The sequence below is a fragment of the Molothrus aeneus genome, chromosome 16, assembly GCF_037042795.1.
Source record: "Molothrus aeneus isolate 106 chromosome 16, BPBGC_Maene_1.0, whole genome shotgun sequence".
NCBI lineage: Eukaryota > Metazoa > Chordata > Aves > Passeriformes > Icteridae > Molothrus > Molothrus aeneus.
Genome location: NC_089661.1, coordinates 14042297 through 14066028, shown reverse-complemented (window position 1 = coordinate 14066028; position 23732 = coordinate 14042297). Strand labels below are relative to the sequence as shown.

The window sequence follows — 23732 nt, the reverse complement described above, 5'->3', positions numbered from 1 at the left end:
CCTGCGTTCCTGTCTATCCGAGAATACCAATTATGGTTTAGGAGAATGTATATCTGAGATGTGCAAATACAAAAGGCAGGAAATAAAAGTCATCTCTTACTGAAGAGGAGAGGTAACCATGACTACCTGGGACCTCATTTAAAACTGTGCCGGCCGCAGGCTAAAAGGCAATGCTTCCCATTGTTACACACGTTTACGGAAAGCTTTGAAAACCCGTTTTCCCCCCCAAAACCAGCTGGGAAGTAAGAATGAAAACGAGAATTGGAGGCAGGGGGAGTAGTGGGGAGGAGGATATAGAAGATATTTATTGGTGTTTGTGGGCTGGTTTTGCATCCCACCTGCACGAAAACAGCCGGTGAGCTGAAACTTCAAATGAGCAGCTCGGAGGGAGAGGCAGCGCCAGCGGCGTCGCGGCTCCGGCGCCACGTGGCAGCCGCGTGGCACCGGCAGAGCTGAGGCTCCAGAGCTCCCAGGGGATGCACCCCTGCAGGAAAGTGGGGTGTGAGTGAGCCCCTGAGGGCTCTCCATGCTGCAAACACCGCCAGGATGTGCTCAGGGTTCGCGGGGAGTTGGTGGGTCTCGGTGTTGGTACCCAGACATGCTTTGCCCACTGTCAGAGCCTGGGGTTGGTTGGATTTTGGGAGTGCCCTGGGCTTGCTGAGATGTCACGTTTGGTAGCTCCTGCAGCCTGCAGGAGGGATACCCAGGATGGAGGGGGATAACTGGGAATTGTTGGCTGCCCAGCTGAACCTTTTCACCAGTCAGATCTGCAGGGCCAGGGGACACCGGCTCGTCCTCAGCAAAGACACCCCATTGCTCCAACACATGTGCAACCACAACCTGTCCCAGCCACATCAAAGAGCAGAAAAGCTGTCTGCCAGCCACCAGCCTCGTCAGGACCTCACATTGCTCTTGAGCTTGTGGTTACAAGGCCAATGACCATGCAATTAAACTGATTTTTGGTTCAAAGGCCATCCCACCTGGCACACTCAGGCAGCAGGAACCACCTCAAAATCAGATGCTGCTTTCTCAGGCATCTGTGTTGGGCACCAAGAGGCATCACTGTGGATACAGACAAACGTGGTGCTCACCTCCACCCCCATCATTCCTGGGCACCTGTCACAAGCTCCCAGTGGCAAAGCCATGGTCCTCAAGTTCCCCTGCCAGCACCCCGGACCCACACCTGGGACCACACAACCGGGCTGCAGGCAGGAGCCCGAGCCAGGAATTATGGTCTGTACAAAAGACAATGACAGTGAATCTTGTTACTGGCTTTTCAGCAAACGTAATTCCTTTTTATTAGAAAATTAAAGGGTATGAAAAGCTTTCCAAGGCTGAAGAGCTGAAATGTGCTTTCATAAAATATGCGGCGTCTGATAAAACGGATTTGCTTGTCTGCCTGCCCTGGCCCCCTCCCCCTCCTGGCTATTATTCCTACTGGCAAGGTGATGCCTTTTGCCAAAACACCAACCCCAATGTGGCCAGTGGAGATCCCTCTGGCAGTGCTGCTCTCCAGCATCCCAGTCATCCCTCCATGAGGCACCCCACAGCCTGCACCTGACTGAGGTTGGGTTTGGGTCGGTATTTTTAGCTAAATAAAACTCTGAGGGGCAGTTTTTCCCCTCCAGTGTTGCAGGTGAAGGCTGACAACAACCCGAACCATCACGCCAAACTCAGCTGTGAGGACGCATCAGTTGCCAGCAGGAGAAGGTGAAGCCAGGCAATGGCAGACAGAAAGCAGTGGATTCCCCCAGACATCACACCAACAGCAAGCATTAAAATTTTCCTGGGAAGTTCCTTCCTGAGGAGAAAGTCGTGCCCTCCCGTGCCCCAGCACCGAGCTGCACGTGAGAGGTGCTGGGGGTTCATAAGTTGCTGGTATCAGGCAGCAAAGGTAACATGAGGAATCTCCATTTCTTCCCTTTAATCGTTCTCTCTCTCTGTCTCTTTCATCTTTCTGATGGTTCGAGTCAACCTTCCACGTTTGTGAGGTTAAAGATTCTTTCTATCTCCCACCTGGGGCTGCAGGGCTGGCAGAAGCCAGGGACCACAGCACCACAGAGCGATGCTGCCCCTTCCATCTTTTGTGGGCAGAATGCCCCTTGCCAGCCCTCCACAAGCACCACAACCTCGGGGCTCACCTCAACCCTCCAGGCTTTTTATTTCCATTCCATTACCAGGTCAATTTTGCCTCTGCAAGTCCCTGGGATTGCCATGCATCCATCCCCACAGAGATCTCACAGGGATGGTACAAAGGGACCTCACTGTGGCCACTGTGTGCACAAGGCTGGCACCCTCTGATGGCTTGTCACCCCTGGCATGGCAGAAACAGGGGACATGCCCTGAGTGCCATCAGGGAGCTGACACCTCAGCTGGGAGAGGACCTGGCAGCCCTGGCCACTGTCCCCAATTGACTCCAGCCCTGGTGATGTGACACAGGCAGGAGGCAAGGAGACAGCAGCACCCACTGCAGAGTGCAGGACAAGCCACTGGACGTGGAGTCACTGGGCTGGTGGGGACAAGGACAGGCAGATCCAGCTGTGTTTCTGCCAGCACTGCTGCCACGGGGAGACACAACTCCAGCAGCAACACCGTGTCCCCACATGCCCCCTCAGCTCTCTTGCAAGCAAATGTGCCATGAACCAGCATCTCCTTCCCACCGTGGGTTCCCTGTGCCACTGCGGGCTCCTGGTGCCACTGGCAGTGCTGTGTGAGTGCTGCCCGGCCGGCTATTACCACAGGAAAAGCTGTAACACTACAGCAAACCTCCCTGCTCAGCCCTGCTACAAATCAGGGTCAGGCGGCAGTGCTGTTAGACAGAGCCTGCCGGTACGTGCTCCTGCTCCTAATGTCCTCCTGCCACACACTTAATGGGGACACTCAGGAGAACCACGCCACGAGGCTGAGGCTCAGCCCCACTGCCCATCTGGGGGCTCCTGCCCTCAGAGCTGGCTCCCCACCACCGGCAGAGCTGAGGGTTAGCACCAGGGAGGCACGGCCAGGGATGTTTTCTTCCCCGGGGCTGCTCTGGCTTTACCTTTAACATCTGCAAATGTGGTTAAAAGTTTGCTGAGCCTATTTTTAGAGCCTCTCACCACATGCGATTTCTCCATCGTGAGACAGGAAACGCTGATGAGGCTGTTCGCCCCGGAGCTGCTTTCTCCTCCCTGGATGGCCTCTGAGCTCCTCTGGCCTGTGTGTGCTGTCACAGCCACTGGTGGCCCTGGTCCCCACCTCCCAAGGTGTCCCACAGAGGCAAACCCAAGAGCCAAGGGTGACAAACTGCTGGGGGCTGCTGCCAGCATGGTGGTCACACTGAGGTCCCCATCCACGGTCCCTAGACAGTGGGGGGACAAATGTGTCCTAACACCACTCAGGGACTTGAAGCCAAAACTGACCCAGGCAATGGAAATACAAAACCTTGAGGGTGAAACCAGGCCCCAGCATTATGGACCTTGTCCACCACCTTGCCCTGTGCCTTGGTTTCCCTAAAGGAACAAAATTCTGCTTGGCTGCCCACCCCGGAGCAGCACTATGGGCCTTGACCAGGAGATGCACCAACACTGGGCACGAGCACTGCCAGCAAACACACCCTGGCAGGGGTGCCCACCACTCTCCCTCACACCCACTGCCCCCAGCATGAGCAGCTGTGTGTCCCCAGCACACTTTTGGATCCAAAGCAGACTGGGCTGCCCCGTGGAGCTCCAGACCTCGCCACTGGTGGCAGGGTTGGTGCCGTGGTTGGCAGCACGCAGGCGCGGCTGCGGCCGGGCAGGCGCGGGTACCCGCTGTTTGAATGTCAACACCTCATTTATACATCTTGATTGGCTCTCATCAGCCATGCTGCGCTCCACCTGATTGCTCCGAGCCCACGCGGGGTGCCAGGCTGCAGCGCCTAATTCCAGTTAATTGGCCCTTCATCCGAAGCAAAACAGAAATACGGGGATAAAGAAACAATAAAGCATCCTCCCCAGCTAAAAAAAAAAAAAAATTAAAAAAAAATTAAAATCTTGGCATTCTGGGGGTTTATTTCGCAGCTATGAGCAGGCCATGCTGTGGGCTACGGGAATTCCTTCCCTGGAGTGCTGGACTCTGCATGAGCTGGGAGATGCTTTGCCACCCCACAGGCTCGTGTCACTCGTGCTGCCCCCATGCCACGACGAGCCCTGCGCTCGTGTCACGCTCGCCTGTGCTCCTGCTCCCGCCCGCTCCCGCGAACCACTGAGGCTGAAATTTCAATTAAGAAGGAGAAATAATTACCCGCCGCTCCACATTTCCTCTAAGATGGTAGCCAATGCCGGCGAGCCGAGTCACGCCTCCCGCCACGTCCTGGCGCTCACCGGCGGGCTGGCATTCGGGTGACATTTCCAGGATAATGCCAGCCCAGCTGCCGCACGCTGCTGGCTGCTCCCACAGCCATGCTGGGAGGCCGATGCTTGGAAGAGATGCTCTCTTCCTCGGTGGGAGAGGGGCTGCTGCGAGCCCTTGCAGCCCTGGCTCAGCCTCTGAACCCTCTGCCCGCTCCCAGCCGTGCCCTGGGCTGGGATGCTTGGTCCCCTGCTCGCCACCTGGCAGAAGTGATCCGTGATAATGGCCTGGCTCAGCTCCTTCCAAGGCACACACGTCATGGGGAACCACCATGCTGCTGTCCCCAGCAGCCACTGTGCACACGGATGGGGCACGTGGGGTTGTTCCCCTCACTCCAAGGAAGAGGCTGGAGTGCTGGAGTGTGTCCAGAAAAAGGCAACGGAGCTGGGGAAGGATCCGGAGCACAAGAAGCGGCTGAGGGAGATGGGGGAGTTCAGCCCGGAGAAAAGGAGGCTCAGGGGAAAACTTCTCACTCTCCTCAAGTCCCTGACAGAAAGGTGCAGCCAGGTGGGGGTCAGGCTCTGCTCCAGGTAACAAGTGATAGGACAAGGGGAAATGGCTCAAGTTGAGCCAGGGGCAGTTGAAGTTGGATATTAGGAAAAATGTCTTCACCAAAAGGGTGGTCAGGCATCAGAACAGGCTGCCCAGGGTACTGGTGGAGTGTTCATCCAACCTGGAAGTGGAAAAAATGTGTGGATGTGGTACCTGGGGACATGGTTTAGTGGTGGGCTTGGCAGTTAATGGTTGGACTTGATGGTCTTAGAGGGGTTTCCCAACCTTAATGATGCTGTGATTCAATGATTCTGTGCAGGAGGGCAGGAACAAGAGGATGAGCAGCACAGGGGCAGGCAGCAGCCTTGGCTGCACTGCTGGCATGTGGAACAGCATTGGGAAAGGGCAGATGGACTCAGTTTCAGGACATGTCCCCAGCCTGGGGACACCAGCAGTGTGGCTGTGTCAGCCTCCCCCGTTGGTGGTGCTACTCCAGGCAGATGTGCCAGCCCAGAGCTCACCAGGGCACCTCAGAGCTGCCCACAGCTGCAGAAATCACACCTCTTGCACTGTTTTAATTTAGCACAGCCAGAAATAAGAGGAACAAGCTCCATCGGGGTTGGAAAGGGCACAAACCCCAATCAGAGGGTGATCTGCCACCTCACAAGTGCTTCTGCAGCTTTCCCTGTCGAGACAGCCTGTCCTGGCTCCAGCTCATGCCCTGCTGGGGTGACACAACCCTGTCACAGTGACACAACCCCACTGCAGATCCCCACAGTCCTGCCCAGAGAGCTGTGGGAGATGCAAACCCTGGGAGAAGGCAGAGATGGGACACTGACCTAGGCACAAAAGGCTCCTCCACCATAAAGATGGATGAGAATGAGGGAAGAATGAAGAAGGATCCAGGCTGCAGCAGAACAAGCTGGTGTGGAAGATGTGCCATGTCCCCAAAACCAGACCCTCTGCCATCAATGTGGATGGTGCCTCATTTCCCCTGGATGTTTTCCCATTCCTCTTCCCATAATCCAGAGCTGGGGGGCCACTGCAAAGCCTGCAAGTCCCGTGACTCCAGTGGCAGGGGATGCAGGAGCCCTGGGCAGCGATCACAAGAACGGGGAAAGCAGCAACCTCAGGTTGCAGATTAGCTTCATTTTACAGCCAGGGAGGCAGAAACCTCCCGTGGTTCAACATCTTGCTGCAGACCACACAGGGAGCCTGGGGAAAGCCAGGGAGAGGTCGCAGGTCTCTGCGGGGTGAGAGCATCCTCTCTCTGGGGAGGGAGGGAGGGAGCTCAGAGCCCACAGCGGCCCCAAACCATTGCTGCACCCCAAACCTCCCCCAGGGCCACGCTGCACCCCTTCCCCCTCTGACCCCAAGCAGTGGGGGCTGCAGACACCAGTTTGGCAAAGAGAGAGAGGCTCTTTACCCAAGTTGAAATGCACTTCCCTTGACTCGGTTCCCAGTTGAGCGTAGAGGAGACCCAGCTTGGCCGGCAGCCACGGCGCTCAGCTCTGCACGTCCCCGCCGAGAGACACATTCCTCAGCACTGCAGCTAAGTGCAGCACAGCCTTTGAGGCCTTCACCCCTCCTTCAATGATAATTTATGCCCTCTGACCCAACTCCCCCTTTTAAATCAGGCTGATCAATAGAGAAATCAGACAATCCTTTTAAGAAACTATCTCATCTGATCCTGCCAGCTAATGATCTCTGCTCTCCTTACAGCTGTTTGCAGATCTGTAGCCCGGGCTGCTAGGGGAAGCAGGAGGGAAAAAAAGCCACTGGGCCAAATTCCTCCTTCCTCAGTCCAAGCAGGAGCAACAACAACACTGATGATTTGTATGGAAGCAAAACAGGAGATGCCAACTCCTGTTTTTTGGAAAACAAGCCGAGCATCATGCTGCAGGGAAGCACTAGCTCCCAAAATTTGCTCCCTCATCCATCTCACCACCAAACATGCTATTCTCTCATCCTGGGAGCCCTGACAAGACATTCTCACACTTCTTAGAGGTTCCAGCTTCCAGGCTTTCCAATGCCTCCCCTCCAAAGAAAATCCAGCAACACAAAGCAACAACCCCAAATCTGTTTCCTGGATGAATCATGGTCACCTCCACCCTGCTCTGTGCACAGCAAGGCTCCAAGGGGATGCTCTGAGCACTGGGATCTCCGTCACTTCGCTGGAAAACCCTCATCCCTCACAGGGATTTTCACTTTACCAGGGCAGCAAAAGCCCAGGGGTGCAGCTAAACCAGATCAGTTGGAGAGGGAGCAGTGTCCAGCACAGCACTGAGAGCAGTGTGGACACATCCCTGGAACAGCCTCCAGAAGGGCTTTATTGATGGCAGCTGCATTTCTATTTAACTGGCAAAGGAACAGGGTTAACCAGTGAAGAGGGAAGCATTAGAGAAGCCTTGAAGTCTTCAAAGTAAATCAGCTCCTGGAACAAACACGCTCGGTAGCCAAATGTCCCCTTCTCCTTTGTGTGTGCAGAGATATTGACATTTATTATGATGCCCATACCACCCAGAGGAAGGATGCTTTCCTTGCATCCAAGGGCCATTTCTCACCCTGGCACAGTCACAGGGATTTCTCCCCTGCCAAGGCAGAGCTTGGCCCCCAGCACTCCCTCTTTTAAACCACCCAGGAGGCAGGATGGGACCGTGTCCTGGGGATACTCAGCACCTTCCCAGCCCCACCAAGAGCCAGGGAGCCCCACCAAGCCTGGGACACCTCCAAGGTCCTGCCACCATCTGTCCCCTCCCACCCAGCCCTTGCTCTGAAGCCCGAGAGCAGATGCAAAAGCCAAGGGGTCTGAAGGGCTGCGGCAGCACAGCACGGTGCAGGTCCTGCCACAGCAGTCACAGTGAATTACAAGGTATTAGAGCCCCGTGCTGCCGTGTCTCTGTGCAGCAGCAGTCACGGTGAAGGACATGCTATGATAGGACTAGAGTCTCCTCTGGAGAATCCAGTCACTGGCCTGGTGGAAGGCAGTGGTATGAGAGGCCAGCCCTGTTCTATAGATCATGCAGAGACAGGCATGTGAAGGACATGCTATTACAGGACAAGGAGGCTTGAGAGCTGTGGGGTTTGGGGAGGGGGACGGCTGTGCCTCGCTGGATCACTGAGTGCCCACGCCTCGCGAGCCAGCAGCCGTGAACGTTTTTAATTATGCTTTCCTACTTTATCGAGCATCTCATTTTCATTTACACACCAGCCATCTCCACCTGAGAACGTGGCCACTGCTGCTCCTTTCCAGCACTGCTCCCATATTCCCTCACGCATCCTCAGCACAGGGGACCCATTTGGTGACAGACACAGCCCTGCCCTGCAGCTCCCCTACGCTCCCCACACGATGCCAAGGACCATCAGGGAGCTGGGCAGAGCCTCCCTGATGCTCAGTGTCCCTCCCTGTCGGAGCAGCCAATTTTAGTGGCTGCCATAAATGCAGCAGGAGCAGTGTCCTCTGGTGAGGCATCGAGCGGTGACTAAGAGCGGAGATGACAATAAAGCAGAGGAAGCAAGGTCTGACTGCAAAGCAGCAAACCAACCCCCCCGAATCCTGCTCAGAGGCACTGACTGATGATGCCCCCCCAAACCAGAGCCCGAGCCCAGCGAAGGAGGGCTGGGCTCTCTGGGGCTCAGGCTGAGCCCAGGCACAGGCTCGGTTTGGGTGGAAATCCCATAAACAGGAGGGGAGAAAGGCTTCCCCCACCAGGACACCGGCATGGAGTTCAAGCCTCTTAGCAAAGCACACAGGGAGACTTGTGCACAGCCCCTACAGATAAATCTACCCCCTGAAAGCGTTCTCAGTGGTAAATGCAGTAGAGACTGTGCAGGACTTGACAGCTCGAGGTGTATTTATGGTGCTCTGGCACCGGGGATACAACCAGTTGGGATTTTTGCTCGGCTCTACCACTTGGGCATAGCACAGCCACAACAAACCCATTTGAATACCTCTTGTTTCAACCAAGGCAGAGATCCAGCCTATTCCCTGCGGAGCAAGCGCCAGACCTGGGGCCAAATTAATCTCCAATGGATCTCCATCAACTTCATGGAGTTACAACTACAATTTGGCCCATGCCTGACACGTAAATCTGCTCATTTTTCTTCCAAATCGTCCAAATACCGCAGCATTTGTTAGCGCAGGAGAGGGGACGCATCCTCCGGGAGAGATCTCTTTGGATATCACGCCAGCCCTTTCTTTTTTTTATTTCCTTTGCTGCCTGGGATAAAAGGCAAGCGAGACAGACCGTGGTACGTGTCTAAGCTGTTTGGGAAAGAAATAGGAATTTCCTCCTGCCAGTCCCAGTCTTTTGATAGGCAGGTGGGATACGAGCAGGAATAACTCAATCAAGACAGAGCAATTTTTAATTAATTTGTGGATCCCTTCACCGGCTGATTGCCTTGGAGACAAAAGGGAAGCCTCTCCTTTAACACTTGTGTGTGCCTGGTACTCTGAGCCTCCCCTTTTCACCGGCACATCTTTGGTCTTGAAAGCTGCACAAAAGGAAGAATTCCTTGATCTTTTGCCTCGGCTTTTGCTAAGATGGAGACACACATGAGGGGGAGCTGGGCTGGGGGGTTTTTTGGGTTTCTTTTATATTTTGGGGAGATTATTAAAGCCCAAAATTCCCATAGAGAGAGGTGGGGAAGGGAAAAAAAAAAAAAAAGAGGGAAAGGGGAATAAAAACCCTCAAAGCTAAGAAAGGAGAGCGTTTTCCGTCAACACCTTCTGCCCAGCCCGCTCCATCCCCAAGGGGAGGGAGTTGAAAGGTTCAAGCTACATCAAGTGGTGAGTAATGCAGCGGGAGGCTCCTGCTCAGGGCTGGGCTCTCGCCCTCTGCCACCCTCCCTGCCCCGTGCCCGGTGCTGGCAGGGCAGAGCCCAGCTCCCACCCTCCCCTTCTCCCCCCAACCAGCGACCGTGGGGATGCGGGAACTTCCAAGGCAGTGAGTGACACCACAATTATCGATTGCCGGCTGCAAAGGCTTGCTCTCGCCTCCCCCCCTCTTCTCACTTGTTTTCTTCTGTGCAGCAGTGCCAGCCTTCAGAGACTGCTGCTGTAAAAGGCTGGGATTGACGGGGTGTCAAGATATCCGCTGCCCCTGGCTTTTAACGTTCCCTTGCAGGGGGGAGCGGGAAGAGCCCCTGCACCGGTGAGGGGAGCTTGGATAGCTCCAAAAGAAAGGGAGGAATGAAAAGCCTCCCTCTCTCTCCTCTGTCGAGGAGATGCTCTTGAACCACCACAAGCAGCTTTTTCAGCCTCAGCTTGGCTGCCTGCGTCTCGGAAATCTCAAGATGCTGGGAAGGAGGAGAGGCGAGGTGCCAGCCGGCCCCTGACCAAAATCAAGGCACCCAAGAAACCCACCAGGCTCCCCAGCAGGTCTCTGTGGGGTGGCACACACACCTGACCACCCAGCAGGTTTGGGAGTAGCCATTTTAGAGGTGGGAAAGACAAGACACATCCAGGCCAGATAAGGTCATTCAGAAAAGGCTGCAAAAGGACTGGGACACCCCAGCTTGGGCAAATCCTCTGCTGTTCAACCCTGATGGCACAAGGGGTGCCAGATCAGAGGGTTTTCCCAGCAAAGACCGGCAAAGCAGGAACTCCAGGTGATCCCTGGATCCCCCACCAAAGGCTGCAATACCACCCTGCCCAATGGCCCTGGGATGGTCCCTTGCCAACCCTGCCCCCAGTTCAGCTGGCCACGCACAGCAAGTGCCATCCCTGCCACAAAATGGGGACGGTCACCTGCCTGTGCAGGTGTTTGTTTGCAGAGCCTGGTGGCACCTTGGGACCATGGCTAAGTGTTACGTGCTGGAGCCAGAGGCCTGAAATTAAAGCCGGCTCCACGGCTGTCGGTGTCGACACCTGGTGATGGGAGGAGAGGGATCGATGATGGAGAGTCTGTCGCTCCTGATGCATCGCTGTCAGGGTCAATACACAATTCCCGGGGAGATCAGATGTCCAGGTTAACTGCTTTGCCTCCGTGCTAAGCCGATGGGCTGGCAGAGCCCCATCCTGCTCACACATCCTCCTCCCCAGCCACGCTCACCCCACAGCCACCAAATGCCACTGACAGCAGCCCTGGGGCTTGTGGCTCTTGTTTTCCTCCACGCAGAGCTCAAGTGTAGTTCAAATGGGTGCCCAAGGCTGGGAAAGGGACGCAGGGACAGCAAGGACCTGCCCCCCAGGAGCTTTTGGCTGCATCAAACCAGCCCACTGCCATGGGCAGCATCACCATGGGACCTTGTGGGGACACAGGGCTTGGGGACACAGGCCAGCAGCTCCTCTGGCCACCCAAGGGGGCTGGGACGGGTGATGAGACCCCTGAAGGGGGGAGCCCCATCTGCCAGTCTCCCTGTGCACCCCTGAATTCCTGAGCAACAGAAAAGGCAGGGGAGGAGGGAAACTCGCCCAGCACAGGTCCTGCAGGCTCACTGGCTGTGTCCTGCTCCTCACCCTGGGTGGGCAGAGCACCCACGTGGCCTTGGCACAACACCTGTCCCCTCCAGGTGACACGGCAGACCCCCGTGGGACAGGAGAGCCGTGACAGCAGGGCTGCACTGTGCCCTCTGCACCAAGCAGGCTCGTGGCACTGCACGGCACCCCGAAACCATTGCAGTGAGCACAGGCAGGAGGCAGAAGCCCTGCTGTGCCCCCATCCCCATGTGCCACGCCGGGCAAGGATCCCTCCCGGGGGGTCCTGTGAGGACGAGAGCCACCCGCAGCCAGGCTGCAGCATCTCCCCCCACCCGACAGCTCCCGGGGGCTTTCAGCTGCTCATCTCCTCCTCCAGCACAGCACAACCGACCCGGGGGAGCCCGCTGTGACCCCCTGAGGAGGGGACCAGGGGGTCCTACCTGCTGTCAGCCCGCGGAGCCGGCCTGGGGGGGACACAGCATCACACCCGGCGCAGTCAGACTCACATCAGCCCCCCCAAAAAAATCCCAAGAAAACAGAGCGCGGCATGAATAACAAAAGCAGCGATCAGTAAAGACTCTCCCAAGAGGCTGCAAGTTCTTCAATTAGAGCTCGCATTATAGGAATGAGAAACTCCACGCCGTCTTCCGTAAGGATAACACTTTTTTCCCCCTCTCTTTTAAAGAATAAAGGGAGGGAGGGAGGGAGAGGAAGGGCTGCATCTCTAATGCAACAGACAGGTCTGCTGAGATTCACTTTGGCTCTTATTTTGACTTTCATCTAAAAGAGCTGCCCTGGGAATCCATTAAGTCCAATTTAAATCGGCTCTCCGCCCTCACGGCTTCTCCCCGCCTTCGCGGCCCCCCCGGCTCCCTTCTCCCCCCTCCTCGGAAGCAAACAAACACAAAAGCAAGGCCAGGCAGGGCAGGCAGCGAAGGGCAGGCAGCGCAGGGCAGCACCGGCGCGGTTCGGAGCCCTTCCCGGGGGGATTACAGCCCTCCCCAGGGCAGTTGCTCCATCTTTATTTCCGCCCAAATAAACACAATCCGGCCACGTTTGGGTACCGCCTCGGTGTCCCCCAGCCCGGCGGCGCTTTTTGGGGGAGCCCGTGGGGTTTGGGGACCTGCACATCTCCCTCCCTTCCACACACCGCAGGCGTATTTCCCCCTGGTTTTATTATTTTTGAGGACAATTAGCTCCGTTAACGCCGCAACCGGCAAAGTTGGTTGGACGGGATATAATCACATACTTCAGGTTGGTTGGGGTTTCTTTTTGGGGTTTTTTTTCGGTGTTTTTTTTTTTTTACCCCCCCAGTGAGCTTCCCCACGCCGAGATCATTCCTCCGCCTTTGGGAATCGCCCCCCCTCGCAGCCGGGCGAGGGACGGACCCCTCGCCTTTCATCTCACCACACTCATTCAAGCTCTGCTTCTGTCGTATAAGCAGTTTTCCAGCTCTTCCCCCCCCCGCCTCCCTCCCCGTAACACACCCGCTCTGCATTGCATCCTATTCATATGTTTTCAATCATCGCCGTTTCGTTATTTAAAACAAAAGCACACGGTTCCCCACCCCCGGGCAGCACTCCGAGCCCCCTCACCGGGCTCCACGGCTATTCCCCGGTTTGTTTGTTTATTAATGTCAACGGGAGGATTTGGAGGCGAAATTTGCCGTGGGAGAAAAGGGAGCGGGAGGTGAAAGTCCCATCAAGGGGCTTTCCAAAGGCGCAGCCAGATGTGCAAACCCCACGATTCCTTGGGTTATCTGCTAGATCCATTTTTTCCTGCCCTGCCAGCCACCGAATAAAAGAAAGAAAATCCATCAAGTCAGCGTTCTCACGTGCAGACAACGGCAAGGAGAGCCAGGCGCCCGCCCGCGGCACCGCCGCAACTTTTGGAAGTATAAAACCATGCACATCCATAACTCCTCAATTAAATCAGCCTCCCCGGGAAGGCTTCCCTCCGCAGAGGCTTTCGCAGCCCCGTGCCCATTATTATTTTAACTTTGCAAAAGTAGGGATTCAGGACAAGCAAAACGAAATCCACCCCCTTCCACGCACAAACATTTCCAAGTCTCAGCTGCATCTTTGTTCAGGCACCCATCAATCGGCAAGTCAGGAGGGGTTTTGGACCGGTTGCAAATTTCTTTATTACTTCCAGAAAAGCAAAAACAACCCCCCCCTCACCCACACACACGCCCCCCCCGGCTCCTCCGTTGCTGCTGCAAATAGGACACACACACAACACACACACAACACACACACAACACACACACACAACACACACACAACACACACACACACGGCACGTATAATCCCCCTCCCTCCCCAAACTCCGCGATGCCGGCGCCGTGCATCCATTCAATCGCAGCAGCACACGAGTTGCACAAGAGAAAAATAAATCCGGAAAAAGCTCAGTCCGCACACCCTCGCCCGCCCCCCCCCCCCCCCCCCCCACTCACGCCCTCCCTTCCAATTCTGCTGCGGCTTCAAGAAAAAAAAAAAAAAAAAGAAGGAAAAAAAGGAAAAAAAAAAAAGCACAAAGATGTAGCTTGCAACAATACCTGCGATGGTCCTCGCTCTCTCCTCTCTCTCCTGCTGGCTCGCTCTCCTCCTCTTCCAGAGCACAGTAGCCAGATTAGATCCTTAGAAAAAAAAATGTGAGAAATAGCACAATTCTCCCTTTTTTTTTTTTTTTTTTTTTTTTGCTTCCCTTCTCAGCAGCCCTTCTGAGCTCCTTCACTAACCATTATTCATAGACCACTAGGGGATATAAGGTAATTAGAAACGGCCCTATAGCATCCAGCCTGAAAATGTAATGCCAGCGGTAGGAGTGGTGGAGGGCTCTGGCTGCGGGCGGCTCCGGCAGAAAGTGCTCGCTGGAGCTGGGGACCGAGGTGAGAAGTGGGGTGGAGGAGAGGGCGAGCGGCAGCGGGTGCTGGCAGCTCTCCCGACAGAGACCAGGGTGGCCAGGGACACCGAGCGGCACCGGTTTGGGTTGGGTTTTTTTTTTGTTTGGTTTTTTTTTTTTTTTTTTTGTATTTTGGAGTGGGCTCGCCGTGCCCGTGTGAGCCGTGCTGGGGCTGCGTGTGTATGTGTATGTGTGTGTGTGTGTGTGTGGTGTGTGTGTGTGCGCGTGTGTGTGTGTGTGTGTTTGTGCCAGGAATAGCAATCAGCAGAGGCAGCACACAGAGCGCAAAAATGCCATCATGCAGGGTCAACAGAAAGCTGCAGACATTTTTTTTTTTTCTCTCTCTCTCTTTTTTTTTTTTTCTTTTTTTTTTTTTTTTGTAGGCTTAATCCTCTGGAGCGGGGGAGAGGGAAAAGGAGGAGGCTGCTGCCTTCTTTATAGTTTTGATTTTTTTTTTCTCCCTCTTCCAACCTCGTAGGATCAGATTAACCCCCCCTCCTCTCCCCTCCACGCACACACACACTCTCCAGCCCCAGCCATCCCAACCCTCCGCCAGCACTGCACCGGGGAGATGCCGGAGTCGGCGCAGGGTGGGATGCGGGTCTGGCCGCCGCGATGAGCCGGGTGGGATGCGCTAGGTGGGCTCGGCGGGGAAGCGGAGCAGGAGGGAGGCAGCGCGGGGGGGAAGAGGGGGGAGGTGGAGGCAAATGAACAAATCACACCTGCAGCTTTCTGCGTGCCGGAGCCAGCTGCAGCCCAGGCAGCGACCGGCAGGAAAAAATCCAAGCGCGCTGGCTCCCAGCACCATCATCTGCGGGGATTGAGGTGCACGGTGAGCGGGTGGCAACTCATCGCTGGCAGCGATTGATTTTGGGGAGGTTTATTATTAGCAGGAGTGGGAAAGGGAGGTGCTAACAAAGAGCGACCCTTCCACACACACACACACACACACCCCGATTTTTTTTTCCCAAGGGGTAAATAAAACCCGTCGCAGAGGCGAGGAGGGGGAGCCGGTTCCCCTGGCCAAGGGACGCAGAGCTGTGGTGGCCCTGGCCCAGCGGGCCACCCGTGCCGTGCCGTGCCGTGCCGGGATCGCGGCTCCGCGCCCCGGCTGCTGCCCCGAAGGGCGCAAACGCCCAGCCCTGCCTCCTCCCACGGCTCCGCTCTGAGCCTCTCGTTAATTGAACTAAAGCTGTTCACCTTGATAACGCAGCACGGCAGCAAGTTTCCGAGCCGTACGCGGGGGGCTGGAGAGCTATTTGATCCACTTCCAAGGCGCTGCCTTTCAATTCAACCCCTTGCTCTTGAAGGATGGATAACCAGGCCCTCTCTTTTCCCTGTTAATTACTCGAGATAGGAGCCATCAAGCTGCAAACCAGACCAAACCTCACAAGAGGACACACAGCACCTGCAAAAGCAGACTGCTTGTTCTCATCTCCCCTGTCGTTTTCCTCCCCACCCCATCCTCATCCTCATCCCCATCCCCATGGCAGACCCAGTCTGGCTGTTTGTAGGTAATACACCACAATATGCTCCCAGCCACCTCCAGCTTCACACATGCCTCTCTGCAGGATGGTAAATCAAGCTGGGACCTCATGGCTCTCCAGGGACTTGGTGTTATTCCCTGTAATCACCAATCTGCCCTGCCCTTCACACACAAGAGCCTGGCACCGTTTGGCATCACAAGCCGCGACTGCCACCCTAGTAAAGCCAAGGTGGGATGGACCCAAAGGACATCACCCCCAGCTTCTCCTCTGGGATTGACAGAAGACTAAAGGATTTGTTATTTTTACACTACAATCCAATAAATTCAACAATCTGGTCTGTCCATGTTATTTCCCAGCTCTGGTATGTTTGAAATCCCCAGCTCCAGGAGTCCTGTGATTTCAGGAAGATCTCAGCCCCGCTCTCCTCCAACCCTGACCTCACTGTGGTGGGGTGAAAGGTTGAAACCACAAGCCCCAGGGAGCCCCATATGCAAATTAAATCACCACCAAACACTTTGGTTATTAAACACTTTTTCTTTTTCTGGAACCTTTAAAGTTCTGCACCTACGATTTATGGGTTCAAAAAGGCTGATTTCATGACTTCTCAGCATTTCTGAGGTGTCAACACCCACGTCACCTCTGTTTGCATGACACGGTCATGTCTATCTAAGCCAAACCACTGCCTGGGTGGGAGACCACCACCTATAACACCAATTAACTTCACTCATTAAAACCTCCCAGCTCACAGAGGATGCTGCTGCTCAGTTATGCAGATGGAAAAGTTTCCATGCCCTTGATAAAATCCAGATCCAGAGCATCCTGGAGCAGATCTCACCCTGAGCTACCACAAAACAGCACAACCAGCATCAAAAAGCCTCTTCCCACCTTCCCTGCCATGAGAGCAGGGCTCACCTTGCTGATCAAAGTTGGAGGCTTCCCTGGACATAACCCTGCACCTCCTGCCCTGGAGAGGCTAAACAATAATGACTCATAGCAATGTTATTTCTGGAGCTGCTAAAACAAAGGCACTCTGGCTCCCTCGGTGTCTCACCACTTTGACCTAAATGATAAGGCATCCTGAGAAAACTGAGCTTTTCCCACCAGCCTCCTCATCCAGCCCTGACATGAGTGGCCAACCCGGGGTCCAAGGACCTCCCCAGTACCTACACAGGATGCTCTAAGCTGGCTCTTTTTCATTTATCTTTCTTTCATCCCTCTTCCTGGCAGATTTTCCCTCAGCCCCACTCCCAACCACGCCAATGGATGGTTTTTGTCCCCTGCCCAGGTGCCACACACCCCACACATGTGGTGGCTCCTCACAGGCAGGAGCAGCAGCCCTGCCCCAGCTCTCATCAAGCTCTGTGCATCGGCTCCGAGCGGATCCGATGGATTTTCATTTCCTAACTTTGCCCTTCGGGCTATTTCTAACGAGCTTCCTCACGCTTAAAAAAAAAAAATAAAATCCTTCATCTTGCAGCACGGTGTCAGAACAGCAACACTCAGGATGACTGTGCCTGCGAGGAGGCTGGAAATTAATTATAGGACAGTGGCTTTAGGTAGGGATCCATCCACTGACCTCCTTGTCCAGCTCCCGTTTGGGACCCAGGGAACAGCCAGAAATCCCCTCCCAGAGCAAACAGGCTTTTTTTGGCCTTGAAAAATGTATTTTTGCGGTGTGATGTTTGGTCTGTGCAGCACAGCCTTGGGTGTGGAGCCACCAGTGTCCTCCCGTGACCCCGTGCCCTCCCCGTACCCCACATCCCCATCCTTGAGCCCCCTTGTGCAGCCTCTTCCTGCATCACGGGTCCATCCACCCTCCTGGACTCATCCCTGCCGCTGAGAGGGAGGAATCAGTCCTGGGTGCCTTGATTTCCACTAATCAGATGTTTTAATGAGTTTCTCAGTGCCCAGCAGATCCCACTTCCCACCACCACCCCCTCTGGGGCCGGCCCCGCTCCCGCGCCGCGCCGAGGCCCCTGACATCCCCAAGGCTTTCCTTGGTGGGAGAGCAGCGATTATTTCTCTCAAAAGATCTCTTATAATGGAAACCATCTCTGCATCCCTCCTTGGTCTCCTCCTGCCGTGACCCAGGCTCCATCGAGAGGAGCTCTGCTCCAAGGCAGCGCCGTGTTTCCATGGAAAGAGTGAATAGCAGAGTCTTCCCAGTGGTTTATTAGAATTCCTTTTACTTCGATGGAGAGTTTTAGAGCAAAGTAGAAAGGCTTTAATGTGGGGCTAATGGAGCCCCTGGGAAGTCCAGGAAGGAAATCTCCCCTGGAGAAGGCGTGAGGAGAGGGAGGGCAACTTTCAAGACGAATTCCTGGACAGGTTGAAATTTTTTTGCAGGAGCCATCTCAGGCAGCGAGAAATGGAAATGAATGTTTGTTTTATTTTTAACAGATGTTACAAAAGACCTGCCAGTAATTCAGTGAACGATGCAAAACCTAGATCCCACTCACTTTTCCCGGCATGTCTTCCATCCCCTCCCTCTCCTGCTTGGTACAAATGCTTATTTGCATTTAGCATATCATACTAAAAAAAAAAAAAAAAATTAAAAAAAAAATATTAAGCAATAAAATAACAATCGTACACCACTTCATTTCCTCCCTCCCTAAGGTTTTGGTTTCAGGTTAAATCCTTGGTTGGAGCAGCTATTAATTGTTTTTAATAAATTTTTCTGTCTCTTCAGATTTCCCAAACCTATATTCTACTCACCCACTTTAGGGGGTGCCCTCTTGCCCAGGCCCCCATCCCTCTCTCTCCCTGTTGTTCTCTCGTGGAACAGCTCTTGACTCTGCAAAGTGTTTGAAGCCCCAGTGTGAAACACAGACTGCAGCCTCTTCTTTGGGAAGAAATACAGGGATTTGCAGTTAAGAGATGGGGAGATGGAAAGGGGAGGAGGTACAATGAGGGGGCCCTAAAACCATCCAGCCAGGGGCTGGAAAAGCAGTAAGAGTGTGGCTCTCCAAAAAACACAGTGCAGGAAGTGATCCACGAACACACACCACAGCACAGGGAGTTCCAAAGCTGATCTGAAAGCCACCATGGTGCCAGAGGGGTATTTGGGATGAAATACAGCAGTTGTGAGTGACACACGTGAAACCCAGACCTGGGAGGCCAGCGACAGTCATGGAATCCCAAAATGGTTTGGGTTGGAAGGGACCTTAAAGCCCATCTTGTTCCAACCCCCTGCCATGGGCAGGGACACCTTCCACTATCCCAGGTTGCTCCAAGCCCCTTCTAACCTGGCCTTGGACATGTCCAGGGATGGGGCATTCACAGTTTCTCTGTGCCAGTGCCTTACCACCCTCACAGGGAAGATTTTCTCTCTTATATCCAATTCATCCCTGCCCACTGTCAATGTGAAGCCATTCCCCCTTGTCCTGTCACTCCATGCCCTTGGAAAGAGTCCCTCTCCAGCTTTTGTAGTCCTGGCCAGAGGAGCCCTGAATCCCACGGATACCAGATTTCCTGAAAATGAGCAACTTTGGCAGCTCCTGGTTTAACTCTTGCCTGCAAAACACAAGCTGCAATGGTTCCCCTTTTCATGCCTAACTGTGAAATACCACTTCTCCTCTGGATACCCAGCTTTCCAAAGGATATCTGGAAAATTGAGTGGGCAAATGCAGGTGATTTTCTGCCCAGTTTCCTGTTAGCAACCCTGCATGCATAGCCCCAAGTGGCCCATGATCCCACACACCAGCATGCCCTGTGCTGGATTCACACTCCATCGATGCCTTGTTTGTGGGATGCCAAGCAGGAAAGGAAGAGGCAGGCTCTGGGGAGCAGACACAGGTCAGTACTGCCACAAACAGGGTGTCCCTGCACCCATTACAAACCCTAAAATCTGCCTGATTTCCAGGCAGAAAATGGCATCCGTGTGCATTTCCAGGTGACAGAGGAAAAGTGGCTGTTTTCACTGAGCTTTCTCCTCTTCCTGTTACAATCCTGCACCTGGTTAGCAACTGTCGGAAAGAGGTTAATCACAGTCCTTAAATCAGGAACCTTGTTGTGGTATGCTCGGGATGCACATCTGTGCTCTCCATGGCTCATCCCCGGCGGCATTTGGGAGAAGGCAATATGCCAAAAACACCCCACCCCCAAATAAGCCACCCAACCCCCCCCAAACGAGCGACAAGCATCCCAGGGTGCAGGATCCTGCTGACTCCTTGAGCTGGTTCTGCAGCACACGTGAAAGGCTCATGATCCCCCCAGCCCCACCACGGCTGTGGGTTAAAGGCATCTCGGATAATGCGGTGTTGGCGCAGCCATAATGGGGCAGAAAAGGCTTTTGAGGGATTGGGGTTTTGCTCACTGGCCAACCTTATGATGGAGAGGAGGAGGCATCACCTGGAAATGCCTTGGGAGTAAACCATGGGGTGGTTTCACATCCCAACCCAGAGCTCAGCCCTTGGCAGAGCAAAGGAGATCCAGAAACCGCCAGCTGCCCAGCTTGGCTCCTGATTTTCCAAGCATTGCAAAGCCTGGCCTGGCCTTGCTATTTCTAGGCCTGTCCCAGGGGATTACCCTGCTCTCCCTGTTTTGGGAAAAAGAAGCATTCCGGAGCATCAGAGCCCTGGTGCTCAGCCGGGCCGTTCCAGGCACACACACGTGCACAGCCCGGAAAATGGAGAGGAATTGATCCCGGAGGCAAATCTCTTTTGTTCTAACCCCGCTGCTGTAACTGGATCTCCCCAGGTTCCCCGGCTCAGGAGCTACGGAGGATCACATCGCTTTCAAGCCTTCTCCCAGTGCCAGCTTGTCACATTCCCCCGGGTGGGAAGGGGAGGCATCGCTCCCAGCGCTTGTTTACCTCGGCACCGAGCACGAGGGGTGTAGGGCGGTAATGAGCCAAAACCTGGAGGGAGCAGATTGCGGAGCCGCGGCATGAGACCACCCCCAACTCACAGGCTGCCCCTTTTTAATGAGGTCCCCCCCGCCATCCTCCTCCCCGCCAGGCTCCCCGTGCCCTGACATCCTCCTGCCTTTCCCCGCTGTCTTGTTCCGACTGCAGAAATGCTGATTCACAGAGCCCGGCGCAGGAGGCGTTTGGGAGGCAGAGAGAGCAGCACAACGCCGCCCCAATGCACCCGGAGCTCCCCGGGCGCCTTCGCACCGGGGACTGGCGACAGCCGAGTCGCTGCAGATTAATCCGCTCTGCGCTCCTTCCAGCACCTCTTTCCCAGTGACTCCCTCGCCTCCCAGCAAGGTGAATCCATCCCCTCCGCTTCCCGGGAGAGCTCGCATGCGAATTTGCATCCCCTCTCTGCACAGGGGGAAAAGCAAGGTGAAAGATTCCACGCTGCGCACGACAGCGCGATGGGGCGGATGGCACTTCCCCAGGGATGCACTCTGCTTTCCCAGCGGCAGGGCAAGGAGAACAGCACCCTGACCTGCTGCCAGGCAGGGTCACACCTCACTCCTGGGTGCTTTGATGCATCACGGGCAATCCAGACCCTGTCTCCTCCTTCCAGGGCAGGCAGTGCCCAGCAGCGGGATCCATGCCCCGGCTGGCTCCTGGCACCCACTGCCACATCAAGGGCGCTGTGCAGTGACAGCAGCCGGCACAAACCGAGCTGCCCGCCCTGCCTCACCTTCCCTCTCCTCTCCTCTCCCCTCCTGCCAGCACGGTGCAGCTGGTGCAGCAGCAGGGCCAAAATCCGAGACTGCAAAAGGATGTTTTTTTGGAGCAGGCTGTAGGAATGGTGTCCCCAGCAGCCCAGGGCAGGCAAATGGCTGCAAAAGCAGGGGATGGCTGTCCAAGGATTTCACTTCTCACAAGTCCAGGTCTTTTCCCTCTGGGAAAACCACAACACACTGTGGCAGAGCTCAGGTGAATAGATCCATCCTGTTCTACTCCATCTTGCATTCTGTGACCCCATTCACTTCTCCCCCCTGAGGCCACTTCATCCCAAAGTCACCTGTGGTGCCACAATGGATGCAAACACCTGGGGACTCCATGCACTGAACAGCAGGATGTGACACAGACTTTCCTCTCACCCTCACACTCCTCCCTGTGCCACGTCCCCCTGGACCAGCTCAGCACTGCTTGGATCAGGTGGGATCCATCCCAGAGCAGGGCACACAGAAGATAAACCCAGCAAGCGAGGCAGGAAAGCCAAAATTGAACCCAGCTCTGCAAGCCCATGGGAGCACTCTGGATGTGTCAGGGGACACCAGGGCACCAGGACACCCCTTGCCACCACCACGCTGGTGCATCTGCAGCCTCGAGGCTCAAAGATCAAATCCACCTTTTCCTTTAATCCTTCAACATTTTTTGCACGGTGTATCAAAGCTGTGCTAGTCCACTCTGCATGGGTGACCACCTGCCCACAGCCAGTGGCCAAGCTGGGCTGCTCATCTGGCTCCCCAAAAAGCCATGGTGCATTTGAATAGATTTCCACCACACAACTGTAAAGGCCCCAGTGGGTTTGAATAGGAGCCCCTTGAGGTATTATCTCAGCAGTGCCTCGAGGCAGCCACCTGAATCCTTCCGTGACTGCTGCACAAACCTGGAATGTCTCCAGCAGCTGGGGATTATGGACAGACCTTGTAGAGGAGCCCCCACACCACCACAGCACAGCCAGCACCATCAGCTCTCAGATGCTCCCACGTGCAGCCATTCCTCAAAAAACAAGGCACGGTGATGCTAAGAAGACCAAAGCCCAGATGCCAAGGCAGGAAACCAAGCTGAAGTTTTCACATTAATCATATCGAGCTCTATTCTTTTTCATCTATTTCAAGGCAAGTCAAAAAGAGGTTCACACTCTCCCCTGGCAAACCACAGAGGATGACGTGAGCCTGTCTCTTGCATTGCAAGTAGAGTGTGTCAAGCAATTAGCAAGTCATCAGGAATTCAGATAGGGTGGGCAGGATACGATCCCTCAAAGCTCTGGCAGGAGCATTACCCACCCTGGAGTTTCCCATCAGGCATGGAAGGCAGCAGAGGGAGCAGGGGCTGTTGGTGAGCTCTCAGGAGCAGAGCAGACACTGTGCCAGCAAAGCCTGATGCCATAAAGCACCTCACGTTTAGCCTGTGCTGTAGCTCAAAGGCCCTGGGCATTCAACACAGATTTTTCCTCGTTCATTCCCAACCTCAGCAAGGTGGCCAGGACAATTCCAAGAACTCTCAGGCATCCTGCAGGCCTGCTGGGTCAACCTGAGAACCTCACACATGACCCATCCCTGAGTGTTTTGGCATTGCATCAACTCTTGCCGCTCCCACCAGTTTCACTCCCTGCACCTCTGACCAATGCTAGTTTCCATTCAGCATCATCCCAAACCCTGCTATCCTGGAATTTAGTGGCAAAACCCATGCAAGAGCAGAAGCAAGCCTTCACACTGGGATGAGATTTGCACTTTGGTCCCCCAGAGCTGCTAAACCCACACCACACCAAAGCCTGGCACAGCACACAACTGGAGCAGGACCATCTCACCAAGAGAGCCTTGGAGGGGACCTCAGTGGCTTGCAGCCTCCCCAGACACCTGGCTGGTCCCCATGAGCACCCAACCAGCCCCAAAAGACGAGGGAGGATTATCCTGAGGTGTGAGCAGCCAGCCTGGGCACACACCTCCCTGTGCAGAGGGATGCAGCGTGCTGGGCAGGTGGCACAGGGGACACCTCATCTGCCACCCGCCCTTTCTCCTCTCCATTGCCAAGGTAGCAGCAGACAATGCTATCTGCTGGGCTGTCAGCCGGCCCTCCTCCCGTCTCTTTAGCCAGAAAACTCTCCATCTGTCTCCAGATGGGGTGTTTCTACCACTCCAGTCAAACCGATTCAGAGTGGAACAATGATGCTTTGTTAACAAAACAATTTTTGTGTGTCAAGCCCTCCTTCTTGCGGGTTTTTCTCCCCCCCCCAGTCCCCAGTGGGTCAGCTTTGTGTGGCGTCCTACATTTTGTTGTTTCTTTCACATTTTAAAGGCTCCGTATTTTAGTACAAAAGGTGCCTGCGGAGCAGCTTTTATCTGCGAGGCAAGATTTGACACATACGCAGATCACAATTGCGACAGGAGGTTCGTGATGTGGTGGTTAAGGGTGGTGTCAGGACCTTCAGAGT

The 23732-nt window shown here is 54.8% G+C and overlaps 1 protein-coding gene across 2 annotated transcripts in view; it reads right to left on the bottom strand.

Moving 5' to 3' along the window:
* Positions 1-23732, bottom strand: part of RAI1 (retinoic acid induced 1) — a 74246-nt gene that overhangs the window by 25205 nt on the left and 25309 nt on the right. Inside the window, exons 1-2 of one of the 2 annotated variants that reach the window (XM_066561082.1) lie at positions 14022-17338; positions 13839-13919 (exon numbers count right to left, since the gene is read on the bottom strand). The gene's annotated coding sequence lies outside the window, so the exon portion shown is untranslated. Of the gene's footprint in view, positions 1-13838; positions 13920-14021; positions 17339-23732 lie in introns of those variants that run through there. The other variant, XM_066561080.1, reaches the window with a different exon arrangement.